This window comes from Phragmites australis, chromosome 14, assembly GCF_958298935.1.
Source record: "Phragmites australis chromosome 14, lpPhrAust1.1, whole genome shotgun sequence".
Taxonomy (NCBI): domain Eukaryota; kingdom Viridiplantae; phylum Streptophyta; class Magnoliopsida; order Poales; family Poaceae; genus Phragmites; species Phragmites australis.
Window position 1 is genome coordinate 23,106,786 of NC_084934.1, and position 18,256 is coordinate 23,125,041.

General features: G+C 40.5%; 1 non-coding gene across 1 annotated transcript; it reads right to left on the reverse strand.

Moving 5' to 3' along the window:
* Positions 1-15,413: 15,413 nt before the first annotated feature.
* LOC133891825 (small nucleolar RNA Z247) lies at positions 15,414-15,552 on the reverse strand. The gene has a single exon (XR_009904282.1). It is a non-coding gene; the product is annotated as a small nucleolar RNA Z247 (small nucleolar RNA).
* Between the last annotated feature and the right edge of the window lie 2,704 nt (positions 15,553-18,256).

The window sequence follows — 18,256 nt, forward strand, 5'->3', positions numbered from 1 at the left end:
CTTTTTGTTTGTAGTCACTTGTGTAAGCACGACCGAAAAAAAATCATGTCACACCTATTTAGACTAGCGATAAAGTGGTTTACTATTTCTCGGCCATTTATTTTTTCTTCGTATTAGGTTCAATTTTTCCACCAAACTGAGTATAATTTAGTTAGTTAAGGTCCTTATGGTGTCCATCGGGTTTGAATGCTAGACTCAACATGTGTCCTTACATTTTTTTTATTAAATTCTAAGAGAAATAATGTATGCATATGCATATGTTTAGTAATTAAATCGTGTATTCACGCTAGCGTGTATACGTGTGTGTCTGACTTATAAAATAGTTCAATTTTCACAGTAAATATAATGGTGTATGATTTTATGTAGCTTTTTAGTTGACATAAATATATAGAATGTCCTCGATTTTCATAAAAGTAATATGTTTGGAGCTACGATAAGCTGATGAACGGTTGAAATCAGCTCAAAAAGCTGAGCGGCCACTACTTGCTAATCAGATCAGAACAGCTTAGTCGCAGTAAACAAATGTAAAATGAACAACCATTCTTCCGGTTGGCATAGATACGTTTATAGTTAGGACTTGATCGTGCCATTTCTAAGTCATTCATGGTACAATGTTTTGGTATGGTATAAATCACGGAACGATTCGTATTTTAGATCGGATTGGTATGATACGAATACAATGGCTATACCATGTCTAGTATCTTAGCACAGTGGAAGTGCCAATATGACATGATGGTTTAGATCGTATCCGTATCGGCACGATATGAAAAGAGCGCGACACAATCCGCATGATAATTTTATCGTATTTATCCTCTAATCTTTCGGATACAAAACGTTAGACATTAATACCTATTTGTTTGATGAGAGATAAATATATAAGTATGAGAGATACAAATATGAAATGATAAGAGATAAATATCTAAATATTATTATACGATACGAAGTATGAGAGATACAAATATTAATATATAAGTATTATCAGAAGATATGGAATAAGAAAGTAACTAAACCAACACGACACAACAACAACATTATACTTGTGTTTTTTAAAATTAACTCGTACTAATAAAATATAATATAATAGATCAATCATACCTATTAAAAATAACACGATATGAGATAGGATATGTCAAGGTCAGATCGGGCCAGCACGGCACCATTAAAGTCGTAGCTATATGTACGCTCGGTGCTCGTAATTATTGGTTGCTGACCTGGACGGAATGTCCCATCCGAGTGGTGGTGGACCCGTGAAAAATAAAATATCCGCGTGCTGACTTGGCGCCAGCTGATCTGCCAGTGCCACGGCAGCAGGTAGGTCTCTCTCTGAGCCGTGGTACCCACTACCCACACCTTTGTGCTGACAGCGCGCTCTCTCATAGGATTGTGCATTGTGCATTGGAACTTTTTTAAATATATTGTTGTCTACAGTATTTCAAAAATATTATACAAAATCATAAAATTATAAAAATAATACCTATTCGCTCGATCCTGTGAAAAAGGGTTTTTTTCAGGACCAGCACAAGAAAATAGTAGTTTTCACTAGACCAAGACGCGAAAACTAATTTTCAAAAGACCAAAATGTGAAAACTATTTTAAAATATGTTTTCTACAGTACCCAGAGTAACCGCGTGCCCAGGCTCGAAAACTCCTCGGATGAACAGTAATAGCATGTTTTATTATGTTTTTCTGAATTTTTCTCCTTCCTTATTTCTCTATTTGAACAGTGGGGTTGCCGTGCTTCAAAATTTATGAATTTTTTTTTGTAAGTCCTATAATTCATGATGAATTCATTTTAAAAGGATTCACATCAATACCCTATGTAGATTTCAAAATAAAAACTCCAAATATGACTAGTTTTAGAACTTCTATTAATTTTTAAGACCTCAAAGAAATTCACAAAAATTGAGAAAAATTTACTTAAATTCTTCTCATGTGGTGTAATAATTTCTAAAATTATTTTTAATCCTAAGTTACTTGGTGAAAAAATAAGTTCCTTTGCAATGTTCTATTTATATGCATTTTTATCATTTTATGTTATATGCTCTTTTTAATTTGATTTGAATTCAAATAGTTTGAAACATGCACAAATTCATCCCAACTCTTATGGAATACATATAAATATGAATTTGCACAATTTAGGGTGTGACATCAAATAAAAAAAATGTCGACAATCGAACAAGTACTTGCACAAAATTACATGTCTCTTAGATACCCTTCCTCTTCCTTTTCTTCTCCTCCTTCACTTTCTTTGACTTGTCACATCCCTGCATCAAAGACAAGTACTTGCAGGTATCTAAAAAATTGTAGGTATTTGTCTTTGGCGCATGGGTGTGACAGGTCAAAGTAAGCGAGAGTGGAGAAGAAAAGGAAGAGGAAGGGTATCTCGGAGACATGTAATTTTGTGCAGGTACTTGATTATCGATATTTCTTTTTTTTATTTTATGTCACACCCTAAATTGTGTAAATTCATATTTGTATGGATCATATAAGAGTTTGGATGAATTTGTGCATGCTTCAATTTGTTTGAATTCAAATTGAATTAAAAAGAGCATATCACATGAAATGATAAAAATGCATATAAATGGAGCTTTGAAAAAAAACTATTTTTTCACCAAGTAACCTAGGGCCAGAAATAACTTTAGAAATTATTAAGTCACATGAGAGGAATTTTAGTGATTTTCCTAGATTTTTCGGAATTTCTTTGATGCTTAAAAATTGCTAGAATTTCTAAAAGTAGTCATCTTTAGAGTTTTTTATTATTATTTTGAAGCCTAAATGGGGTATTGATGTGAATCCTTTTAAAATGGATTCATTATGAATTATATGACTAAAAAAAAGTTTTATGAATTTTGGAGCATGAGAACCCGACTGTTCAAATAGAGGAAGAGAGAATGAGAAAAATCTAAAATTAGGAAAACATGTGATTACTGTTCATCCGAGGAGTTTTCGAGCTAGGACACGCCACTACTCTGGGTACTGTAACAAAAATTAAAAAAAGTTTTGTGTCCTGGGAGCAAACAATTAAGCAAACAATATTAAAAAAATAGTTTTGTGTCCTATCCTTGCGAAAACTACTATTTTCGTGTCCTGTAGTGCGAAAATCCCTTTTTTTTATCAGGATGCGAATATGTATTATTTTTGTAATTTTATGGTTCGTGTAATATTTTTGAAATTACTGTAGATAGCAATAATATTTAAAAAAAAATCTTGTGCATTGTGCTGATTAAGTCAATGAAGAACAAAAGACTTATGGACCCAACGGCTTGCTACATCATGTACAACAATGGGCTATCGTTCTGGCCCATTAAAGAGGGAATGTTAAAGGATTCTCCTTTTGCGAGCGATTTTTCAAGTCCTGGAAAGTTTACTTTTGTTGACTGGATTTTCTCTGAATGTGGACCTGCTTGTCAGTTCCTTACTCGTGATCTTATTCTCTTGAGATAATTCCTGTGTGCCAAAAGGTAACGAAATCATCGATTTACCATTGAAAATTTGTTGCTCCTTTTGATACCACTACTTTTAATTTTTTACTTTCTTCAGTGCCATTCCGTCACTTAAACACATAACGGATGTTATGTGGTGCTGGGAAAGATAACATTGCACTTCACACTTCTTTCTCTTTTTCTATCTTGGCTACGGGGCCCACTTGTCATATCCCTCGTTCTTCCTTCTCTCCCCTTCCTCCATAGGATCACACACACACTCTCCTCACAAATGGATGGCCGGACATGAAGATGACAGAACAAAGTCAATCTTTAATACAACTAGCTACAGACTGGTGTTTAGCTTATCCGAAAAATCAACAACATCAGGACGAATCACATGAAACATTTTAGATAGGGGAAATAGAACCAAATCCCATTGGCTGGGACACGAATAATACCGTAGCCGAAACACGGATATCCTCCTTCATGAGCATCACCACCCGGACTCCACATCAGCAGCAGTGCAGCTTGGCCCCGATGAACAATAACTACGAAGGAGGCGTAGGAGGCCCCAGATCTACAGTCAAGGTACAAGGGTGTAGACGATTGTTGATGTACCCAAGGTATGGTGCGACCGTTGCCTACATCGCACTAATGTTGTGCCACTTCGTGTCCAACAACCGCGCCCTGTTAGCCATGTGTGCTCCACTTCCTTGCACTTCCCACATGACCTCTTAAGACGAGGCAGCGAGGACTCCACGGGGGCGAGCTCTAGCCTAGATGTACCTGACCGCGAACTGACGGCCGAGCTCATAGCTAAGACTCACATCTCCCACGTGATTTTAGCGCACATTCCTCCATCAAGTAAGTGTCATTGCAGGGATGGAGGGGCGGCAGTGGCGAGCGAAGAATTGTGAGAGAGGGGTGTGTTGGCTTGGAGTCTTGCATGTGGGGCCACTTGTAGCAGGGGCATTTTGGCCATTTTCTAGGTAACGATACTAAGGAAAGTGGCAAATAGGGAAGGGAAAAAGAAAACTAGTGGCATGGAAGTGACTGCAACTTTTCTAATGGAAAATCGAGAATTTTGCTATCTTTTAGGGTGTGTTTAGTTCAGCATACTAGGTTGGATGGGATCAACCCATCCGGGATTTTAGACTCATCCTTGTGTTTGTTTAGTGGATCTAGAGTGGACGAAGTCATCCAACCGAAGGAAATATTCCCTGAGATGCCAAATGAGTCGGTCCCCCAAAATTACATGGACAAGGCCATCCGTGTTTCTCAGTTCCTCTCGACTTCGTGTTCTTCTCACCGCTTGCTTCCTCCCCCCCCACCAACTCCTTTCACCTGAGCCTCACGCGCCCATGGAAAAAGCGAAGCACATGCACACACGCTTGCTCCACCGCGGCATGCGCTGCCTATAGTCGCTGCTCCTTCGCATTCTCTCTATCGACGACATCTGCTACATCGCGTTGTAGAGAAATTGTCCTTTTTGGCATGTATATGATTTTAGTGATTAATGATAACATAATCAATGAGATTAACATATTTGTTAAGTATATGATTTAGTAGGTCTCATGGATGCAACATATGAAGAAGGCACCGAAGCGGGACAAAGATTGGATTGAATTCGACAAGTCTCACGAAAATTGTACATGTCGAATGGTCCGACGATGAGGTGTTTGTACATGCCGGAACATTTTTCCCAGCAGTTTTGTACACATTAGATGGCCCGACGATGAAGATTGGCTACGTCGGAACATTTTCCAGAAGATGTTGCAATGACAAGTTTTGGTGTGATTGTACACGCTGGATGGTCCGGTGATCAGAAGATCTATACGCCAAATAATGCTCAGTGAGAAGTGGCTCAATCGGCTCAAGTCTACATGTTGGATAGTCTAATGAAAGAGTTCAAGATAACGCAGGAACATCCGGTGTTCACAATGAGTTTGAGTGGAGTTCCAATGGCTAGTTTCTATTGTTGTACATATCGGATGATCTGATATTTGTACTGCTATTGATGCCGGATCATCTGGTGTTCACAGTCTTTTTTGACTGTTGGAGCAACAGCTAGTTTGGGGGTTTAAGGCTATAAATACCCCCACTTGGTCATTTGAGTGTGCCGGAGTCCAGAGAAGCTTATAGACACTTGAGAAAACATCAAAGCTACTAAAATACTAAAAGTGATCATCCAAGATAATTAAGCATAAGATTAAGGAGTGATTAGTGCTAATGGGTCTAGAAAGAGTTGTTGACAGGTATTGCTGCCTAGAGAGATGATCAACGAGTGATTCTACATTGTACCGAGTCACATTAGAGTCTTAGTGACTCGTCGACACCGTGAGGCTTGGTGGCTCATGCTTATTGACCCTCCGACTTGGTGTGGGACGGCGACAAGAAGATTGTACGTGGATGCAGAGACCCTTGCCTTGGTGACTCAAGGTCCAAAATGAAGACGACGGCAAGTGACTAAAAGAGAGCCTTATGGTGAGGCCATGCCTTGGTGGCTCAACCTACTTGAGATGTAGGTGGCTCAAGGACCGTGACTGGGTGCCGTTCGGAAGCTATAGTGTAGGTGGCTGCTCTAACGTGGACTAGGGGTAGTGTTTAGCCATCGATACCACGAGATAAAAATATTTTTGTGTCAAGTTTGCTCTCTCTACCTTCTTAATATTTTTGTATTTACATACATATAATCTACCTTTGCTCATTTACCTTCCTAGAGTAGTTGGCTAGGATTAGCTATATGTTGTAAACCTTTTTGAATAATAGAGTAGACATACTAGATGAACTAGAGCACATTTAGATAGAAATTGATATAAATTTATCTTCTAAAGTTTTTGGAACCAATTAGTTTTAAGTATCCTAATTCATCCCCTCTTAGGACGCCACCGATCTCTACACGCGTTCCTGCTTGAGTCCTACTTGTCATCATCTCGCCCCTCTACACCGCTCCACAACTGCCTCCACCACTCGCTCCTGCTCCCCTTCTTCTCCCGCACCCACCGGCACCACCTTTGCCTCCTCACCCTGCTCTCCTTCACCCTGCTCTTCTCCTCCCTTGCTGCCTCATCCTCTTCCGTACTGTTCGTTGTCAGCTCCCACGGCTTGCTAATCAAGTTCAGGCACTTTGCGTTTGGCAATGACCATCCCTCGAATCCACGCTCGTCTCCTTCTATGCCAAAAACTACCTCCTGCGTGATGCCAGGAGGGTGTTCGACGAAATGCCACGTAGGGACACGATCATGTATAACTCGCTGCTCTCTGCATACACTATGCGACGGAGAAGCTGTTCGAGGAAATGTTTGAGGGTGAAGATTTCTTGCTTGTTGTCACATCCTAAACCCGTAATCATGTCAATAAGCTTAATCATGCATCATAAGCATCATATTTAATTGTTGAGCATTAGAGTGCTTGCTAAATTCTAATGATGACTTAACTTTGCGTTGAGTTATGAAAATACCCGACGTTAGAGTTTTTGTTTAGTTTACGTCTCACATAGGCTTTTAGGGTGAATCCAATTTAAATAGGGTTTGTATCATTTTGTTATTGCTACATAAAATTCTTAGAATTTAGGAGCACTAGAGCACCCTCTCTTGGGCTAATAAAAGAGAGAAGGATTTTGAGGAGGGATAACAATGTTTTCAGCTGAAATAGTTTGTCTCTCTAGCATGTGGGCCCACATAGTTGGCCCACACCCTCTCCTCTCTTGGGCTGTAGCAGTCCCACCCCTCCACCTCACTCCTCACTCTCTCACGTGCTCCCTCTCTCTCTCACACACACTCTCTTGCTCACTCCAACCGGCCAAAGAGCAAGAAAGGGCAACAACTCCCTCTCCTCCCTCAAGCTTGCTCATTTCCCCTCCCCAAATCTCACCTCAAGAGCAAGGATTTGAGGTATGCATGTCACACCACCGCATTCCCCACCTCTTTAGCTCTCCGTCCATCCAAGATTTTTGTGCATTCATGAAGATTTGGAGGTTTTGCAAACCATTTTCATCACCTTTGCTTCACTACATTTTTCAGCAGCACTTGGTCCTCTTCTCCAAGCTTTTCCTCCATTTTCCCCTTCACTGACAGTCACCAATGTCAACAAGGGCAGTGGGGGTAAGTCTCCTGGGTTTTTCCATGTGAGAATGCACTAATTAGTTGGCGTTTGGATGGGATTTGTGGGCTGCAATCGAGAAATGGCAAAACACCAATGTTTTTGAGGTTATGGAGCTAGAAGGGATGTTTAAATGAGTTAGAGTTAGTGAATTGAGCTTGTAGAGTGAGCAAGATAGTTCTAGAACCAATGTAATTGTGCCATTGCATGTTTATGTAGTTTAGTTTTTGACATGTGAGTTGAATCGGTAGAGAAACCATTGCAAACATGTGTTTTGCAGGAACCTGGAAGTTCTAGGTAATCCTATTTAGAGCTACCTGAGAACCCCACCCGGAAATTCTGGGTATAGCTCGGAAGTTCTGGGTTAAATTGAGAAAAGCCAACCTGAGTGCCCTGTTTAGAGTAACACCTGGAGGTTCTGACCATCTGGAAGTTCTGGGTATAACTTGGAAGTTCCGAGTTAAGCCAAGTTAGGATTAACTGAGAACCCCATTCGGAGCCAAACCCAGATGTTCCGGACCAAACCGGAAGTTCCGACCTTGACCTGGAACTTTCGAGTCTATCAAATGTTGCAACCCGAGGACCCCTGTCCGGAGGTTAACCTAGAAGTTCCAAACTCGGAAGTTTCGAGTTCAACCCAAAACTTCCGAGTTCCAGTCAGAAATTCTGAGGTTGTTTAGATCACATACTTCATCGTTCTTTCGCGCGTCTTGTACTTTTAACTTGTTGTTGTGCTACATCTTCTACCGTAATGCATCTTGTAGCATACATCTTTGCACCTCATTCATGGTTATCACATTGCATGTGTTCTTCTTTAGTGAACGAAGGACTGGAGTGTGGCGTGGGCATGATCGAGGGTGATCAAGACTTTGTGGTTGATAGTTATGAAGTTGAGCAGTAAGATAAGTATCTAAGCATATTTTACATATTACTTTAGATCATGTAATATTAATATGATAAATTATGCTTATGTATCTTTGCATGTTAGCGAGTCAATGTCAGTCTGAGGGTAGATCCTAACTTTGCATTGCCCTACCTTGACTTTGTTTATCTCTTGATTCGTAGTACCTAGGTGACTCTCATGTATTTGCCAAACGTAAAATGAATGTGAAGTGCTTAGCAAGCTCAGGTCATCGGTACAAGTCGAGTGGTGGTTCGGTCATCACTCGTGAGCTTAGGGTTTATTTAGTTGTTCACAAATATAATGACCATGTTGGGTTGTGTGAGTGTAATGACGAGACGAGATATGGGCAGTGCTAGGGGTAGGACGGGAAAGAAGTCCCGGATGCTATAGACCGTTTGCATCGATTAAGCATCGTCCGTTGTTGTAATTGGCTCTAGCACTTTCCATACCACATATCGAGATAATGGTAAGATTAGCCGAATACCTTTTGTAGCTGTGACCTTTTGGCTTGTTGGCCTTTGATGTCGTGGGCATAATATACTTGTAGAGCTAACGTCGTAAATGTGTTGTGGTTATAATAGGCTTGTATAGGTATCTAGTTTGCTCGAGGTGTAATTCTAGCTACCTCCACACCTTTAGGCGTAGGTAGGGTGCTCAATGAGTAGCCATAGTGGACCTCTGCATCTATAGGTGCATGTTCAAACAATCAGGGTTCAATTGAAAAAGATTGTCTTGAGTACCCCTCATGTGTACTTTAGTGGGTAGCACAAGCCGAATGGTCATCGTATCATATGGGTAAAGATATACCCTTGCAAGATGTAAGATCATTTCGAATTACCGCTCTCTCGGTTATGAGCATGCTTCTGTCCCTTTATATCAATCGTAAAGTTTCGATATTGGGATGATGTCATGGTATGTTGGGAAATGAATGGTGATGTTGATGGCAAGTTGAAATGGTTCTAATGGCAGATATGATATGAGTATAATCTCAAGATAGAAGGGTTTTGGCTAGATTATATAAGCTCATACTTGAATCGAAATCGCTTTTGCATAATAAATTCATTTAACCTTTATGACCGATTCCTTGCTACGTATCCTCAAATGTATTTTTTTTGGAGTTGGGTTTTTACTAAGTATCTAATATGGATTAAGTCTTGCGAGTACTTTCGTACTCACACCGCTTGTTTGCTTTTCAGGTGAGGAAGAATTAGTTTTTGGTTACTTCACGCCCGTCGACGTTAGCGACGGGTAAGAGTAGTGCTATCTACTCGGGAGATGTCTTTTGAGGTGGTGTTTATGGGCACATAGCACTACCCATCTTTTATCGTTCATGTATTTTTCCGCTATGTAGTGACTCTAACCCATTAGAAGATGAAACTGTCTTTTATCCTTCTAATGTTCGTTATGTAAATTATTGTAAAATTGTAATCACTTAAAGACTTGTAATATAATTTTATTACTCGCTTTTTATTATGTCTTGATATGGTGAATCATATTGTAAATGTATGTTTCTGATCTTGGACATAAAACACATACTAGGACTGTCGGGATAATATTATGGTTAATCATTAAAGTTATAATTATATAAATGATCAGCTTAATAATTAATTAGAATACTGTTTGGATGGTTGTCACACGTATACTCTTATGTTTTCTCCCTATTTCATAGCATTTGCATGCAATTTGCAATTTGTTGCAAAGATAGCATGTGGCGAAGAATCAAACATGCTCGGTAGCATAAAACTAGTGATAAAAAATCTTAAAACCATGTCGCTAACTGTGACATTGTCGTGGTGAAACTTGAAGCTGATTTTACTTTGTTTAGATGACAGGGGTTAAATCAGACGGTATTACATTTGTTCGAGTCATTTTGGCATGTACTCATGGAGGCTTGGTGGACGAAGGCAATCTGCTCTTCAACTCGATGAGAGCAGAGTTTGGTCTTGACCCAAGAATTGAGCACTACGGTTGCATGGTTGATCTGCTTGGGCGTGCTGGGCTCTTGAAAGAAGCTGATAGTTTGATGTCTTTTCAAACATCATCCGAGGACTTAACTATATGTGGTATTATGCATGAGAGTATTTTCCAAAAAAAAAAGGGAAGTGTTACAAAGGACGATAGCACCATATGATGGGAATATTACAGTGGTTCCGGCCTATACATTATATCTCAATTTTGTCAAATGTTCAGCTATCAAATGATAAGTTGATGCTAAGCATTCAAGACGTTGCTCTTTCTCTAAACTATAACGGTGTCTTCAGCTGGCACATCTTAAACAAGATCAACTGAAAAACACCTATAAGCAAGGGGGTAAGTTCGCCGAAACGTCTTCGTAATCAATTCAGCTCATTCAATCCATCTAACCAAACATAAAACTAATTTATCATATTCGCCTAATCTCACTAACTAAATAGAAAACTAACTTTTTTATCCAAACAAAATCCATCTAACATTATCCTCCAACCAAACGCACCCTTAATGGCACCCAAAAAATTCTCTCTATTCTCTTAGAGATGCAACAAGTTCCTAATTTGATGGCGGTAAAGGAGACAAGGAGTGCTACAAATGCTCATATCATACACAACATTGCTGGTCATTACTGATAGTGGCAACTCAGAGTTGCTCAGATTTGAGATTTTAAGGTTTTCTTAGTCCTTGTAAACTCAACGGCCTGGAACAATCAGACATGAGAAAATACTTTAAATTTGATAGCTGGTCCGAGTTCAGACATACATTGAAGAACTACTCGCCATATGTTTCAACGCTGCCATGTCTTTCTTCAGCTTAGACGTACTACATGTTTCCTTCTGATCACCGCGTGAAAATCTGCAGTTTTGTACATGGTGCCAACAAAACAAACGTGAAGAGATGATATGCTTACCTTGGAGCCAGGCATCTCATTTTCAGATGAACTGCAGCTGCAGCCGCAGCTAACTACTGTGCGGTTGCATCCTTGTCGAGTTTTGCTGCCAGCAAACTTGGGCGGATGTAGTTCACAACATCGAAACAGGAACACATCCAGTGCACCCACCCCTTCGTGCTCTTGTGCTTCCACTCCTCAAATTGTGATGAAAATGGTCATGAAAAACTTCAAAAAGAAGTTAGACAACATTGGTCTAAATTGGATATACCATGCATAAAAAAATCAACCCTAAACTTGATGTATATACTGAGAAACAAAAAGAACAAATCTGCTGAAAATAAAACCTGAAAATAAAAAGGAAAGGAGAAAAAAGAGAAATGCAACTGTTCACTAACATTTGTCGTTTTTATTTCTATTAAAAGAAGTTAAACTTTTAGGTGCTACTTAATCATATCATCCACTATCTAACATAATTTTCTCATAATTTCTTATGACCATTTGACCACGTTTTGAAAAGGGGAGCTTGAAAGAGTAAACTCTGGTACGTATTTTGTCAAGCACACCTCTCTAGGGGCGGTTTCCTTATATTATATAGTATATACATATTACAATACATAATATGCACGGCAGGATCAGAGTTCAAAATACAAGGGAAAGAGATAGAGGAGAATCATGAGTACAAATTGTTTCCTAAGTTGTTATGATTTCCAACAGTCTCCCTCAATCTAAACCGACTTTAAGTTGAGATTGTGTCTAAATTCTTCAAGCTTCTTGATTGGCAAAGGCTTTGTAAACTCATCAGCAATCTGATCATGTGGTGCTATGAATCGAATGTCAAAAACCTTCCACGCTACTCTTTTTCAAACAAAAGGAAAATTGACTTCAATGTGCTTTGTTGTAGCATGAAATACTGGATTGGCGGATATACAGGTTGCTTCCAAATTAACACACCACAAACAAGGTGACCTTGACTGGAATATGCCCAACTCGCCTATTAATGACCGTACCCAAACAATTTCTGTAGTTGCATTAGCAAGCGCCTTGTACTATGCTTCAGTGCTAGACCTCGAAACCATGGGATCTTTTCTTGCACTCCATGTGATGAGATTAGAGCCAAAGAAGCAAGCAAAACCTCATGTAGATCTTCTATCATCAAAACGCCCTGCCCAATCCACATCAGAGAAATCACGCACAAGGCTTGAGTTTGACCTTCTTATTGTTAGGTCAACCGTGGATGTATATCTCAAGTACCTCATCATTCTCTTTGCTACTATCAAATGATGTGTAGTTGGTGCATGTAAATATTGACCTACCTTGTTTTTTATTATACAATGTCAGGATGTGTCAATGTCACATATTGTAAAGCACCAACCAAGCTACGATACTGTGTAGCCTCCTGTTCATCAAGTGGATGTCCCTCTAGGGCAGTAAGCTTCTATGCAGTAGCCATTGGTGTAGTCACTGGCTCGCACTTGTGCATGTTCGCCTTATGTAGAATATCCGAAATATACTTGGACTAAGATAGATGAATGTCATCATCCACTTTCTTGACTTCGATACCAAGAAAGAAATTAAAATCACCAAGATCCTTGAGAGCAAACTCTTTTTATAGATTGATCAATAGATCACGAATTGCCTCCTTGGAAGAACCAGTGATTATAATATCATCCATATATATAAGCATATACATAACCACTCCATCTTTGTTGTATATGAATAGCGAAGCATCAGCACGTGATGAGACAAACCCAAACTCTTGCAATTTTCCACTTAATCTAGAATACCACACCCTTGGGGCTTGTTTCAATCCATATAGGGCCTTCTTAAGTTTGCAGACAAGTCCTCTATTGGATTTTTCCTCAAACCCAGATGGTTGTTTCATGAACACATCCTATTTTAGAATGCCATGTAAGAACGCATTATGTACGTCTAACTGTCTCATACTCCAATCCATTGGAACTGTAACTGACAAGATCAAACAAATTGTAGCATGTTTCACTACTGGACTGAATGTCTCCTCATAATCAATCCCATATCGTTGCGTAAAACCTTTTGCTAGTAATCTAGCCTTGTACCTGTCATATGCTTTTCTCTTGACTTTAAAAACCCATTTATAGTCAACAAGATTTTTCCCATGTCGTGGAGATACTAGACACCAAGTATGATTCTTAAGCAATGCATTGTACTCAACCTCCATATCTTCTCTCCACTTTGGATCCTTCAGAGCTTCCTCATGTGATGAAGGTTCAGTCACGGCACTATTAGCATAACACATAGTGCAATCTGTATAGACCTTGGGCACACAAATATTGTTATGTGCCCTTGTTCTTAGTCGTGAGAGCGCTGGTGCAGTCGTCGGCACCGCTGAAGGATCAACAACTATAGGAACACCCCTTACCACACTTGATCCATTAGACGTAGTTACCATGGTTGAGTGCTGTAGTTGAATGCCGTGGTCAAGCACAGCAGTTACAGAACCATCATAGTCAACATCGAGATCGAGCCGTCATGGTCGAGCGCATCAGAAGCAGAAGCACCATTTGCCGTGGTCGAGCTCTGTGGTTGAGTGTCCTGGTCGAGCGCAATAGCTGCAAAAGCGCCATCTACTATAGTTGAGCGTTGTGGTCTGTTCGAGCGCTGTGGTCGAGCGTTGTCATGGTCGAGCACCGTGGTCAGGATGTCATGGTTGTATGTGCCCAACACCTAATCCTGATCAGAAACAGCAACAGGATCATCCGGTATAGGAACAAAATTAGTATGCTCATTAATCATAGAATCACCCCTATCATACAAGTGTACACACCTAGGATTTATGGGTGAATATGAAGGAAGAAGGAGTTCCTCTGGAAACTACGAGATGAACCAGTATATGTGGAGAATGGGAGGACTTGCTCATCGAAGACCACATCACGCTTTGTTCAACTGCACTGTTTTGTTGATGAGCATAGGGACAAGAGACATGATGAGAGATGCTTACTTGTCTTAAAAAAAGAGTTGAGTTTCTCAAACTCACCACCCTAGTCAGTTTGCATACACATGCTCTTTTGACTAAATTGACACTCAACATGAATTTGGAATTGGACAAACATCTTAAAGACATCAGATTTGTTCTTTAGAAGATATAGCCATGTATATTTGCTATAATCGTCAATGAAAGTAACATAGTATTTATAACCACCAACACAAGGAATTGTAGGATCCCATACATCAGAATGAACAAGTTCTAAAGGAGCAGTGGAAACTTTATTCGAAATAGTATAGGGTAACTAGTGGCTTTTGGCCTGTTGACATGCATCACATACCGATATTTTATTATGAGTACTATGACATGGAATATTATTGGAACTAAGAATACGATGAACTATCACAAAAGATGGGTGTCCTAAGCAACTATGCCACTACTCCGAGGAAACTCTTTTGATTAACAAGGACTCTCGACCACCACGAAGGAGATTGGCACCAAAGGGTACAACCCACGTTCACATCTACATTGAAGGAGGACTTTCTTCGTTGCCTGATCCTTAACCAGAAAATGAGTGGGGTGAAATTCAATGAAGACATTGTTATCGATGGTAAGATGATGGATGTAAAAGATTTCTGGTAGAGTCAGGAACACGAAGAATGCCTTTTAGATGTAAATTACATGTACGAGTCGGAGTCTGAGATTGACCAATATGACTAATGATCATACCTGCTCCATTTGCTACTTGAATGTTGTCACAGCCATGGTACTTCTCCTTCATACTTAGCAAATCCAAATCTGCTATGATGTGATCAGTAGTACCAGAGTCTGTATACCAGTTCGTGTCAACCCCATACGAGTGGGATGCAGAGCCGGCAACACGGTTTGGGTCATGACCTTGATAGGGATGATTGAACCGATGATAGCATTAGACAATAGTATGTCCAAGCATGTCACACAATTGGCACTTTGGACGATCATTGGATGCTTCATCGCATCTCGTGGAGCCTCCTTGGCGACCGCGGTTGCCACCACCACCACAGCGGAGGCCTCCGCCACGACCATGATCATGACCACGATGTTCCTCCTGGCCTCGCGATACTGAGTTGACTGACGTGCCATCGAGTTGCATGTGCCCATTCTACTGCTCTAAGCGCGTCTCAAAGGTGAGAAGGTGTGCATAGAAGTCAACAAGCGAGATTGGTTCCACTTGAGTTATGGTTGATGTCGAGAGTGGATTGTATTCTTGATCAATACCAGAGAGGATGTAGGAGATCAGTTCATCTTCTTTGAGCGGATGCCTGGCTGATGCCATCTGATCGGCGAGACTCTTCATCTTGTTGAGGTACTTGCTCGCCATCATGCCTTTCTTGTGCGTCGATGCAAGCTGCATGGGCACCTGAAGAACTCAAGCTCGTGATTGAGATGCAAAGGAGCTCTCAAGGGCCGCCCACACCTCTGCCGATGTGGTTATGAAGGGAACCTGCCCTAAGATCTCTGACGAAAGCGAAAATAGAAGGAAGCTCAAGACAAGTTGATCCTGCTGGACCCAGAGATCATGCTCAGGGTTTGGGACCGACGACGCCACTCTTTAGGAGTGGCCAGAGTGACCATCTCATATGGTGTTGATTTGGTTCTGTGGACAAAGCCGACAAGCTTTTGCCCTCGAAGGTAGGGCATGACTTGGGCCTTCCACAATAGGTAGTTGTCCCCGCCAAGCTTCATGTTGATCATGTGGCTGAACGACGAAGAGGACATTATGAAACCAACGGAGGTGAAAAGGCTGCCGGAAGTGGTGCTTAGCGCATTGGATTGGGTGGCGGCAGAGGAAGACATGACTAGGTAGAAGAGGGGCTCTGATTACCATGAAATAGTAAACCCTGGTATGTATTTTGTCAAGCACACTTCTCCAGGGGCGACTTCCTTGTATTATATAGCATATATACAGATTACAATACATGATATGCATGGCAGGATTAGAGATCGAAATACAAGGGAAAGAGATAGAGGACAATCAGGAATACAATTTGTTCTCTAAGTTGTTATGATTTCCAACATAGCGGGGGTGCATGAAGGGATAGGAGCACAGGATATGTTCTCAGTTGGAAACATGCATGTTACATGGGAACGTGGTCGCTTGAATCGTGCTCGTGGAGAACAGCCAGCGTGGCCCAGGACTGAACTATCAACAAAGAACTGAACTCAACTGAATTACTGTATCAACAAAGAACTGAGCTATCAATGACATAGATAACTGAGAGCCGTGGAATTAAGCATCTCGAGTGCATTGGAATTTTAAGAGCATTGGAACACTTTTTTATTTTTTTAATATATTGGACGATAAGTAGTAAGTCGTATTTCTAACGAGCGATAGGTAGCCTATTTTACTTCTAGCAGACAATATGAGTATATAAGAGCATCTCCAACAATTATAGCTAGCTAATATCTCTTATTTCCCTCAACATATTTTTCAAAATTTATACGGTTCTGCTATTCATAATTCCTCATACTTCATAATGCTTAGAGCTATCTCTTGGTTTCCCTTCATCAAAAACTAGGTTTCTAAAATTTTCTTCCACATCAGCAAACTAAGAGCTAGCAGCTAGCTATTAGTTCTACTTTACTCATTTGTTCCCTCTCCATATCTACAATAACAAAAACTAGCACTATCTATAGCTACGGGAGGTGCCGTAATTGCAAAATTTCAAAATGGAGGAAGGCCTTCCCATCCGACCCGTGAGGCCAAGGCCCATGGCCCTGCCTCGGCGGACCGCGCCGCATCAGCTAGAACACCCAACCCGCACGCTTCAGTCCATACCGCGGGGCCCCAAATCACGACCTCCCCAGGAGGCCCAGCGGCATGCCTGGGCAGCGTGCGGTTCGGAGAGAAGCATCATCTTCCGTTAGCAACTCGATCTCTCTCTAATTTACTTTGCAGGCCATCATCTACTCATCTCCGACAAGAACGCTTCCACCAAAATGCAAAATCCCGCTGTTCACTCTAACTGCTACAGCCAGCCGGTTTTCGGAGCTGGGCAAGGCCAAAAACGACGAGTTGGTCAAGAAAAATCAGATTCTACCCTTCATACGATAGTGCTTATTAGTGGGAAGTACATTGATTGAGCCCAGGAACCTGTCCGGAGTCGTCGGACGGGTATCTTCTATCTCAACTATTTATTTGTATTAAAATTCATAATATAAGATTAGATAGAAAAAATAAAGTAAGTAAAAGACCGAACAAATTGATAGATGAGATAAGTGGATGCTCACGTACCTAATAGGTTGTGAAGTTGTATTTTCATGCGGCTCCGCCGCCACTGCTGCTACATTCAAGTGTCTAGATTGATCTACGCGTGTGTACATACATGATGCCCTTCAAACTTCTTATCAAGTCTAACTGTTTGTTTGTTTCAGCATAAGATTTTGAAAATCAGTTCGTAGATTGTGTGTTGTAAAAAACTGAATTGTAAAAAATTATATTATAAAAAACTTTTAAATTGTGAATTTTAAAAACTTGAATGAACAGTTCAGTAAAATAGATTTTCATAATATATGAAAAAATAAGAAAAACCAACTTTTTAAATTCTTACGATCTAACAAGTGGATTATTAAAAACTAAAAAAATTATTTATTTATTTTAGTTTTGAATGGTAAAAGTTGAAAGTACAAACCGAAAAAAAGAGGCATTATTGCAATGCGGTGACAATGTGACCTGTAAAGAACCAGTGCAATCCGCCGTGTTTTCCCCAGGCAAGGATTTCATTTTCACGGGGTTCTTTTTGGGGCATGTAAAGGCCCAAAGTGCAGGGAAAGAAGGTGGCGCGTTTAGTTGCATGCAGGTGGAGAGGGTCTATGCCGATCCATCGAGCCGCCTCGCCATGGTTGCAGCGGTTGCTCCATGTGTCGGACGTAGCCTTTCCTTTGATCGTTCAAGATCAGCTTGTGGCTGTGCTAGTGTAACGTCTCAAATATCTACGTACCGAGAGATTCTCGACTCACAC